This window comes from Gorilla gorilla, chromosome 2, assembly GCF_029281585.2.
Source record: "Gorilla gorilla gorilla isolate KB3781 chromosome 2, NHGRI_mGorGor1-v2.1_pri, whole genome shotgun sequence".
NCBI lineage: Eukaryota > Metazoa > Chordata > Mammalia > Primates > Hominidae > Gorilla > Gorilla gorilla.
The window spans coordinates 97856022-97868328 of record NC_086017.1 but is presented as its reverse complement, the minus strand read 5'-3'; positions in this window follow the sequence as shown (position 1 = coordinate 97868328).

The following is a 12307-nucleotide window of genomic DNA, read 5'->3' as shown; positions in this document are numbered from 1 at the left end:
TCTTCACAATTGCTACTGGTCATTTCTATGTAGTTATATAGATAATACCAAAACAAAATAAAGATGCTTTTGAAAAATCAGGATAAAACCCATACTGGGTAATTGCCAGTTCTTCATAGTATATGTAAAATAGTGTAATTAATGTCTACTCTTGGAGTTTTACTAGAACAAAAGAGTAGACCCTGAGTGTTTGACATGGAACCAAATTATCCCAAAATATTAGCATTTAGGAGATTGTTTAATATGTGTCCTTGATGGAGAAAAAATTATGATTATTTAGAAAATACTATTTGTTACATCTTTATATATATTCTTCTGGTGAATGTGAAATGAGACAAATTAACAGCTTGCTAAAGCCGTTGATGTATTATTATTGCTTAATTAAATGCAATACTTGAAGGGTTTTAATACAATTTGTTCAAAGCTCATTGCCAATTCTTTAACCATTTAAAATTCCTTTATCATAATACCACAAAGTTGGAAACAGCCCAATCCAGCTGTAGATTAACATGAATATGCTCCACTGTTACAACTGCAGTCCTACTAAGATCACCTGAGGAAGCAGAACATTTCTTTGAGATAGAGTTTACATATAAGTCTTAGTTTTCAAAGGGAGAAAAGCTTTCAATATTTTTAAATTATAAAATTTTGCTTATATGATCTTGAAAAGCGCATATTTATATGCGTAATTGCATTAGTGAGTTTGTTTTAAAGTATGTCTTAATCCTGCTTTGGGAAGCAGACTCTCCCAAACATTTAATTATTTTTTTCCATACGATGCCTCAAACTGTGCCTATCTTATTCTTTTATCATTTATCATACTTTATTATATTTTCTCTCCATGTGTATGTTTGTGCATGTCTCTTTTCCTCCAGAGTTTTAGCTGTACTAACGAGAAACTGTTTTTTTCATCTTTGTTTACCCTTAGTAATTTGCCTAGTACCTAGAAATAAGACACTCAGTAATATTTGAAATGCATGGGTAAATGAAGGTATCAGGTACATGTCTTTAACCTTTACATTAAGTGAGACATATCAGCTGCTATTTTCCAAAAAATTAGTATTTAATGAATGGTACGAGTTATCAAGAGTCTTTTCCAATATCACCCAACGATGTTACGTAAGATAGCCCTTTCCTCCTACTCAGCTATCCACTCTCTGCTTTTTATGTTGGAAGTATCTTCAAATGTCAAAAGTATCTTTGGATGTCCATTAATATTCGACAGCGGGACACAGAAGCTCTGTGTGCCAAGGTGTATCTTCTTAAGACCAGGCTTCATTAAATTTGGTTGGTTAATGAGCTGGTTATTCCATGAACAAAAGAGAGGCTATTCTCTGGGGCTGTTCAATTACTATAGTTAAGAATCTTCTAGTTTTTTTCTTGGAGATATTCTGGGAATAGTAAGGGGTAATGGAACTGGAGATTCCACTCTTTATTACTACGTAGATCTTTACTTAATCCACCTATGCTATGCCTTGTACCTTGTAAATCTCCAATCTCTCTCCTGGAATGAGAGTAGAGAAAATACTGCCCAGCTACGAAGCACGATCTTGGGACCCAACCATGGTTTTCCATTAGCATAAAAGACTTATAACCTGTTTTCAGCTCTGTGCTACACCTCACCTTCTAAGATGCTGTACGTTTTTTAGTGCTAAGCCTTTCATGAGTACTAAGTGGTGTGCCACCACTCATTTATCTGCTCTCTTTCATTATCTACCAATTTTTCCATCTCCTAGTAAAATATAGAACTATCTTTTCTGTTTTCATGTTATTTCATTCCTGTGGCTTAATGTCATTTCATTTCTTTACTGCCATTTTAGCAGGGGTGTTATGGATGAATGCACAAAAATGCGATGTTTAATTAACCTTTCAAAGTTAAAGGAGAAACTCTCTGTATATGGATAGGCAAATATTTGGCCCTAAGTATTATGAATTATTGTATACTATGCTGTGTCACAGAATGATATTACAACATATATAGTTTATATGTGTTTTTCCTATGTTATTATCATAACTATAAATCTCCATTTAAAATATTGACTGAATAATAATTATTTGCTTTCAGTTGCTTTTTTTCTTGCTCTTCCTCTCCTTTTTGAAACTTCAATTTCTATTAGTCTCCTATTTTCTATACATCAAGCTTTATTTTCTTTTCTAAATGGTGACAGAACCGTGAGAGACTTATGTTACCTTGTAATGATTTACCATTGGCTTAAATACAGTTATTTATGTTTACTTGCTCCCATATTTTATATAAAATAAAAAATATTTGCCATTTAATAACTGTTTGATATGAAATAGAAAGGAAAAGCTTTTTTAGCTACATCCTCTGGTAGGGGCTAGAAACTATCCTATTAAGTAATGCAGTTTGAATTATCCTATTGGCAGAACTTCAGTGGAGTATGGCAAACTGGCAGTAATCATCACTCTGAATGATAATGATTACTACTACTACTTCTAGTAACAGCTACCATTTGAGTCCAACACCATGCCAGCTACAGGAACCTCTTATGTATTGTGAGAGTAAGAGAGAAGTATTAGTGTCCCCATTTCACACACTACAAATGGTTTTTCTTAGGGTCAACCAGCTAGTAAATGGGATATATTGGATTGAAACCATCTTATGACTGATTTCAAAGTATGCTTTTCCCCTAAAATACCATTAATAAAAAACAAGTATGCATAATTATGTAATTTTAAAGTCAAGGATACTGATAAGAATAGTTATGTGGACAATTAATATTTTAAAGTTTGAGTTGTTTTTATAAAATCTCTAGCACAATTCTACCAGCTCCAGTTCCAGCCCCTTACGTTGGTGCTCAGCTTTGTCTGCAGGACTGTTCTTTTCCTTCTGCTCATTCTCTGCTTCTTTACTGTTTCACTAGTAGAAGCTCATAGCCCAGGTATAGTCTTTTTTGTATAACAGCTTTACTGAACTGTAATTTATATACTATAAAATACACCCACTTAAAGTCTGCAACTCAATGCCTTTTAATATGTTCAGAATTGTACAGCCAACATCACAATCAATTCTTAGATAATATTTGTCATCCCCACAAGAAACTCCATACCATTAGCAGTCACTCTTCATGTTCTGTCCCCTCTTCGCTTGTACTAGGCAACCACTAATCTACCTCCTATCTCTATAGACTTGCCTATTTTGGACATTTTATATAACTGAAACTATATAATATGTAGTCTTTTGAAACCTTGCTACTTTCACTTAGCATATTTTCAAGGTTCATCTATGTTGTAGCATGTGTCAGAACTTTGTTCCATTTTATTGCAGAATTGTATGGATATCCCATATTTTTGTAGGAATAACACATATTTTTATTTATCCACTCATTAGGTGGAGGGCATTTGAGTTATTTCCAGTTTTTGACTGTTATGAATAATGATGCCATGCACACTTGTGCACAAGTTTTTGCATAGTCATATATTTTTATTTAATTTATCTCTATCCTTAGGAGTAGAATTGGTGATCATATGGTAACTCTATATTTAACCTGTTCAGGGACTGCCAGATTGTTTTCCAAAGCATCTGTACCATTTAACATTCAATGTGAGGGTTTCAATTTCTCCATATCCTTGACAAATGTGTCTTTTTAATTATAGATTTCCTACTGGGTATACATGGTACCTCACTGGTGTTTTGATTTGTATTTCCCTAATGAATAATGATGCTGAGCATATTTTCATGTGCTTATTGGCCATTTGTATAGCTTTTGAGAAATATCTATTCAAATACTTTGCCTATTTTTAGTTGTATTATTTGATAGTAAGAGTTTTTAATATATTCCAAATACAAGTCCTTCATTTGATATATGATTTGCAGACATTTTTCTTCAATTCTATGGGTTGTCTTTAAAAATTTTTTAAATTATAAATTGACAAATTATAGTAGTATATATTTATGGGGTATGAAGTGATGTTATGATTTATGAATACAATGTAGAATAATTAAATCAAGCTAATTAACATATCCAACACCTTAAATACTTAATTGTTTTTTGTGGTGAAAACATTTGAAATGTATTCTCTTAGTGATTTTGAAATATACAATACACTATTATTAACTATATTCACCATGCTGTGCAATAGAACTCAAAAACAAAAACAAGGAAAGAAAGAAAACCCAAAACTTTTTTTTTTTTTTTTGAGACGGAGTCTCGCTCTGTCACTCAGGCCGGACTGCAGTGGCCTATCTCGGCTCACTGCATGCTCCGCCTCCCGGGTTCACGCCATTCTCCTACCTCAGCCTCCTGAGTAGCTGGGACTACAGGCACCCACCACCGTGCTCGGCTAATTTTTTGTATTTTTAGTAGAGATGGGGTTTCACCATGTTAGCCAGGATGGTCTCGATCTCCTGACCTTGTGATCTGCGCATCTTGGCCTCCTAAAGAGCTGGAATTACAGGCATGAGCCACCGTGCCCGGCCAACTTTTTTTTATGTCTAACTGAGGCTTTGTATTACCCCCAGCCCTCAGCCTCTGGTAACCACCATTATACTCACTACTTCTATGAGTTCAATTGTTTTAGATTCCACATATAAGTGAGAACATGTAGTATTTATTCTTTTGTGTCTATCTTATCTTATTTAGTGTAATCTTCTCTAATTCTGACCATATTGTTGTAAATTACAGGATTTCTTTCTTTTGTAAGACTAAATAATGTTCCATTGTGTATATATACCACATTTTCTTTACCCAGTCGTCTACTGATAAATACTTAGTATGATTCTATATCTTGGCTGTTGTGTATAGTGCTACAATAAACATGAGAGAACAAATATATCTTCAACATACTGATTTCAAATCTTATGGGTAAATATTCAGACATGTGAGTGCTGCATCATATAATAATTCTAGTTTTAGTTTTTAAGGGAATCTCCATACAGTTTTCCTTAACAACTCTACTAATTTACATTCCCACCAACAGTGTATAAGGGTTCCCTTTTCCTCACATCCTCACCAACACTTGTTATCTTTAGTCTTTTTGATAATAATCATTCTGAATAGGTGGGAGGTGATATCTCATTGTGATTTTAATATACATTTCCCTAATGATTGGTGATATTGAGCATGTTTTTACATACACACTGGCCATTTGTATGTCTGCTTTTGAGAAATGTCTATTCAGGATCCTTGTCCACTTTTTAATCAGATTATTTTCCTTCTACAGAGTTGTTTGAGTTGCTTATATATTTTAGGTATTAGATGCTTATCAGATGTATTTTGCCAACATTTTCTCCCAATCTATAGGTTGTCTCTTCATTCTGTTGTTTCCTTTGTTATGCAGACGCTTTTTATTTTGATGTGATCCATTTTATCTACTTTTTTGCTTTTGTTTCCTGTGCTTTTGGGGTCAAATCTAAAAAATCACTGTCCTGACCAGTGTTGTGAGGTTTTTCTGCTATGTTTTCTTCTAGTAGTTTTACAGGCTCAGGTCTTACGTTTAAGTCTTTAATATCTTTTGAGTTGAGTTTTGTGTATGGTATAAGATATTTTTGGAATATTTTGGAATATTTTGGAATTTTTTGGAAGTTAAGAAAAACAATACCAGATTTATTCTTTTGCATTTAAATAATCAGTTTTTCCAGCACTGTTTATTAAAGAGACTGTCATTTTCCAATTGTTTATTCTGGGCACTGTTGTTGAAAATCAATTGGCAGTACATCCCTGGGTTCATTTCTGGGTTCTTTGTTCTTCTGTTCCACTGGTCAATGTCTCTATTTTTATGCCAGTACCATGCTGTTATAATTACTATATTTTTGTAGTGTAGTTTGAAATTAGATAGTGTGATGCCTCCAGCTTTGTTCTTTTGGTTCATAGTTGTCTTTACTATTCAGACTTTTTTGTGGTTCTTACAAATTTTAAGATTGTTTTTTCTGTTTCTAAGAAAAGTGACATTGGAATTTTGATAGGCATTGCATTGAATTTGTGGATTGCTTTCGGTAGTATAGACATTTCACAATTCATATTTTCACCATATGAATTCTTCCAATTCATGAGCATGAGATATCTTTTCATTTATTTGTGTTTTCTTAAATTGCTCTTAACATTTTATATTTTTCAGTGCATAGGTCTCTCACCTTTTTGGTTAAATTTATTTCTAAGTATTTTATTTTATATATCTTTTTAAAATTGGATTATTTTCTTGATTTCTTTTTTGGAAAATATGTTGTTAGTGTATAGAAATGCTACTGATTTGGGTATGTCAGTTGAGTATCCTGCAACTTTACTGAACTCCCTTATTAGAGTTCTAACAGTTTTTTGGTCGAATCTTTAGGGTTTTCTATGCACAGTCATGAAGTGCATGAGGACATTTTCATCAACAATGGATCACATATATGATGGGGGTTCCATAAGACTCTAATACTGTATTCTTATTACACCTTTTCTGTCTATAGATACATGAATGCTTCTCATTGTGTTACTATTGCCAATAGTATTTAGTATAGTAACATTCTGTACAGGTTTGTAGTTTAAGAGAAATAAGCTATAACATATACCCTAGGTGTTTAGTATACTATACCGTATAGGTTTGTGTACGTACACACCATGATGTTCACACAGTGACAAAATTGCCTAAGGATGCATTTCTTAGAACACATTCCCATCATTATGCAATGTTTGCTGACTAAGATCATATAATTGGCAAACTGAAAATTTCACTTCTTCTTTTTCTGTTTAGATGCCTTATTTCTTTCTCTTGCCTAATTGCTCTGGCAAGAACTTTCAATGCTATGTTGAATAGAAGTGGCAAAAATGGGCATTCTTTTACTTGTTTCAGATGTCAGAGGAAAGGATTTCAATTTTTCCCCATTGAGTGTAATGTTACCTGTAGTTTTATCATATATGATCTTTATTGTGTTGAGGTATGTTCCTTCTGTAACTAATTTGTTGAGAGTTTTCATCATGAAAAGATGTTGAATTTTGTCAAATGATTTTTCTGCATCTAATGAGATGCTCATATGGTTTTTGTCCTTCATTCTGTTAATGTGATAACCATAATGAGTTAAACCATATTTGTGTCCTAGGTATAAATTCCACTTGATCATGGTGAATGGTCCTTTTAATGTGTTGTCTAATTCCATTTCCTAGTATTTTGCTAGTATTTTGTTGAGAAATTTTTCATCTATGTTCATCAAAGATATTGGCCTGTGATTTTCTTTTTTTATGATACCCTTGTCTGGCTGTGGTAAGACAGGGTAATGTTGGCCTCATAAATAAAGTTAGAAATAATTCCCTCTTCATCAATTTGTTGGAAGTTAAGAAGGATTGGTATTAATTCTTTAAATGTGTGGTGGAATTTGGCAATGAAGCCATCAGGCCTGAGGCTTTTCTTTGATAGGAGACTTCCTATTACCGATTAAATCTTCTTACTCATTATTATTCTGGTCATATTTTCCATGGGTTGCCTTTTAACCTTCTTAGATAGTGTATTGTGAAGTTTTGAAATTTGATGAAGTTCAATTTATCTATTTTCATGGTGTTGTGCTTTTGTGTCATATCTAACAAGGCTTTGCCTAAGCCACGGTCGTGAAGTTTACTCCTATATGTTCTTCTAAGAGATTTAGAGTTTTAGCTTTTACACTTATGTATTTGACCCATTTTGATTAGTTTGTGTATATAATGGGAAGAAGAAATCCAGCTTTAATGTGAGTATTCAGTTCTCCCAGCATCATTTGCTCAAAAGATGATTCTCTCTCTGAATTGTTTTATACCTGTTGAAAATCCATTGATCATAAATGTAAGGGTTTATTGTTGGACCCTCAATATTATTCCATTGAGCTATATATTTATCCTTATGCCAGTAGTACCCTTCCCTGATTGCTGTAGCTTTGTGGTTAGTTTTGAAATTGAAAAGTGTGAGTTGTCCAAATTTGTTCTTCTTTTTCAAGAAGAATTATTTTTCAAGATTATTTTTACTATTCTCAGTCTCTTGAATTTGGAGACTGAGAATAGTAAAATTTTCAAATAAATTTTGGAATTAGCTTTACAACTGGGGTTTTGATAGAGATAGTGATAAATTTGTAGATCAATTTAGAGAGTATTGCCATTTTAACCATTTTTGTCTTCCAATCCTTGGACATGGAATGGCTTTCCAATTATTTAGGTCTTCTTTAATTTCTTTCAACACTGTTTTGTGGTTTTCAGACTATAAATTTTACAGTTCTTTAAGTTTATTTCCAAGTATTTTATTATTTTTCATACTACTGGAAGTGAAATTGTTTTTCGTTTTTTTTTTTGGATTATTTATTGCCAGTGTGTAGAAATACAGCTGAATTTTATAGACTGATCTTGTAACCTGTAACCTTGCTGAACTTCTTCAATAATTTTAGTAAATTTTAAGTGGAATCCTAGAAATTTATATAAGGTTATTTAACTCTGCAATTATAGATTTACCATTTTCTTTTCGATTTGCCTACTTTTTACTTCATTTTCTTGTCTAATTGTCCTGCATAGCACCTCTAGTATGACATTGAAAAGATGTGGTAAGGAGAATATCTCTTTTTTTCCCTGATCTTAGGGAAAATCCTGTAAGTTTTCACCATCAAGTATGATGCTAGTCATAAGCTTTTCATAGATCCTTTTTCTTATCAAATTGAGGAAGTTCAACTTTATTCCTAGTTTTCTGAATGTTTTTCACTAATGAGTGTTGGTTTTGTGGCTTTTGTCCTTTATTATATTATTAAGGTGTATTGTAATAATGAATTTTTGAATGTAAAACTAACCTTACATTTTTGGGATAAATCCAACTCAGTAATGATATGTTTCCATATGTTGTGGGTTCTGTGTTTCTAGTATTTTGTTGCGGACTTTTGTATCTATATTTATAGGAGATGTTAGTATGTAGGTTTGTGTGTGTGTGTGCACACGCGCGTGTGTGTGTGTTGCTCATAAGGTCTTCTTAATTAAGAACACTGTCCTCATAGAATAAGTTAGGATGCGTTACCTTTTTTAGGTTGTGGAGAAGTTTGTACACAGTGGTATTAATTCTTAAATGCATGGTAAAAATCACCAGTTAAACCATTTGAGTTCTGCTTTTCTTTATGGGAAGTATTTTAATTACAAATTAATCTCTTTACTTCTTATAGATTAATCAAATTTTCTATTTCACCTTGAGTCAGTTTAAAAAAATTTTTTATATATACTTTTTATTATACTTTATGTTCTAGGATACATGTGCAGAACATGCAGGTTTGTTACATAAGCATATGTGTACCATGGTGGTTTGCTGCACCCATCAACCCGTCATCTACATTAGGTATTTCTTCTAATGCTATCTCTCCCCTAGCACCACACCCCCTGACAGGCCCCAGTATGTGATGTTCCCCACCCTTTGTCCATGTGTTCTCATTGTTCAAATCTCACTCATGAGTGAGAACATGCAGTGTTTGGTTTTCTGTTCCTGTGTGGGTTTGCTGAGAATGATGGTTTCCAGCTTCATCCATGTCCCTGTAAAGGACATGAACTCATCCTTTTTTTATGGCTGCATTGTACTCCATGGTGTATATGTGCCACATTTTCTTTATCCAGCCTATCATTGATGGACATTTGGGTTGGTTCCAAGTCTTTCCTATTGTGAATAGTGCCGCAATAAACATACATGTGCATGTGTCTTCATAGTAGCATGATTTATAATCCTTTGAGTATATACCCAGTAGTGGGATTGTTGGGTCAAATGGTATTTCTGGTTCTAGATCCTTGAGGAATTGCCACACTGTCTTCCACAATGGCTGAACTAATTTACACTCCCACCAATAGTGTAAAAGCATTCCTATTCTCCACATCCTCTCCAGCATCTGTTGTTTCCTGACTTTTTAATGATCACCATTCTAACTGTTGTGAGATGGTATCTCATTGTGGTTTGATTTACATTTCTCTAATGACCAGTGATGAGCTTTTTTTCATATGTTTGTGGGCTGCATAAATGTCTTCTTTTGAGAACTGTCTGTTCATATCCTTTGCCCACTTTTTGATGGGGTTGTTTGTTTTTTTCTTGTAAACTTGTTTAAATTCCTTATAGATTCTGGATATTATCCCTTTGTCAGATGGATAGATTGAAACCATTCTGTAGGTTGCCTGTTCACTCTGATGATAGTTTCTTTTGCTGTGCAGAAGCTCTTTAGTTTAATTAGATCCCATTTGTCAATTTTGGCTTTTGTTGCCATTGCTTTTGGTGTTTCAGTCATGAGGTCTTTGTCTATGGAAATGAATAAGTAGAAGAAAGAAATGCAGAGCTCAAAGACGAGGTCTTCAAATTAACCCAATCCAACAAAGACAAAGAAAAAAGAATAAGAAAATATGAACAAAGCCTCCAAGAAGTCTGGCATTATGTTAAAAGACCAAACCTAAGAATAACCAGTGTTCATGAGAAACAAAATAATTCTAAAAGCTTGGAAAACATATTCAGGAGAATATTGGAGGAAATCTTTTCTGGCCTTGCTAGAGACCTAGACATCCAAAATACAAGAAGCACAAAGAACACCTGGGAAATTCATTTCAAAAAGATCTTCACCTAGGCACATGGTCATCAGGTTATCCAAAGTTAAGGTGGAGGAAAGGCTTCTAAGAGCTGTGAGACAGAAGCACCAGGTAATCAACAAAGGAAAACCTATCAGATTAATAGCAGATTTATCAGCCAGAAACCCTACAAGCTAGAAGGGACTGAGGCTGTATCTTCAGCCTCCTCAAACAAAACAATCATCAGCCAAGAATTTTATATCCAGCAAATCTAAGCATCATATATGAAGGAAAGATACAGTCTTTTTCAGACAAACAAATGGAGAGAGAATTTGCCATTACCAACCCACCACTACTAAAAGGAGCTCTAAATCTTGAAATAATCCTGGAAACACATCAAAATAGAATCTCTTTAAAGCATAAATCACACAGGACCTATAAAACAAAAATACAAGTTAAAAAGCAAAAACACAAAAACAGAAAAAGCACACAGGCAGCAAAGAGCACAATGAATGCAATGGTACCTCATATTGCAATACTAACATTTAATGTAAACGGCCTAAATCCTCCACTTAAAAGATACAGAACCACAGAATGGATAAGAACTCACCAACCAACTATCTGCTGCCTTCGGGAAGCTCATCTAACACATAAGGACTCAGATAAACTTAAAGTAAAGGGGTAGAACAAGGCATTTCATGCAAATGGACACCAAAAAAGTATGCTTTTATTAGACAAAAAAAAAAAAACTTTTAAAGCAACAGCAGTTAAAAGAGAGAATGAGGGACATTATATAATGGTAAAAGGCCTTGTCCAACAGGAAAATATCACAATCCTAAACATATATGCACCTAACACTGCAGATCCCAAGTTTATAAAATAATTACTAATAGACCTAAGAAATTAGATAGACAGCAACACAGTAATAGTTGGGGACTTCAATACTCCACTGACAGCACTAGACAGCTCATCAAGACAGAAAGTCAATAAAGAAACAATGGATTTAAACTATACCTTGGAACAAATGGACTTCACAGATGTATACAGAACATTTTTATCCAACAACTGCAGAATACATATTCTACTCAACAGTGCATAGAATTTTCTCCAAGATAGTCCATATGATAGGCCATAAAACAAGCCTCAAGAAGCTTAAGAAAATTGAAATTGTATCAAGCACTCTTTCAGACTGCAGTGGAATAAAACTGGAGAATTTCACTCCAAAAGGAACCTTCAGAACCATGCAAACCAGAAATCTGCTATTAATCTGATTAATCTATTAAATAACCTGCTCCTGAATGAGCACTGGGCCAAAAACGAAATCAAGATGGAAATTAAAAAATTCTTTAAACTGAATGACAGTAGTGATATAACCTATCAAAATCCCCGGGATACAGCAAAGGTGATACTAAGAGGGAAGTTCATAGCCCTAAGCACCTACATCTTGAAGACTGGAAAAGCAAAAACTGACATTCTAAGGTCACACCTCAAGGAACTAGAGAAACGAGAACAAAGCAAACCCAAACCCAGCAGCAGAAAGGGAATTACCAAGATCGGAGTAGAATTAAATGAAATTGAAACAAAAAAGACAATACAAAATATAAATAAAAAAAAGCTGGTTATTTGAAAATATAAATAAAATTGATAGACTATTAGCAAGATTAGTTAAGCAAAGAAGAGAGAAAATCCAAATAACCTCACTAAGAAGCGAAACGGGATATTACAACTGACATCACTGAAATACAAAAGATCATTCAAAGCTACTATGAGCACCTTTATGCACATAAACTACAAAACTTAGAAGAGATGGATAAATTCCTGGAAAAATATAACCT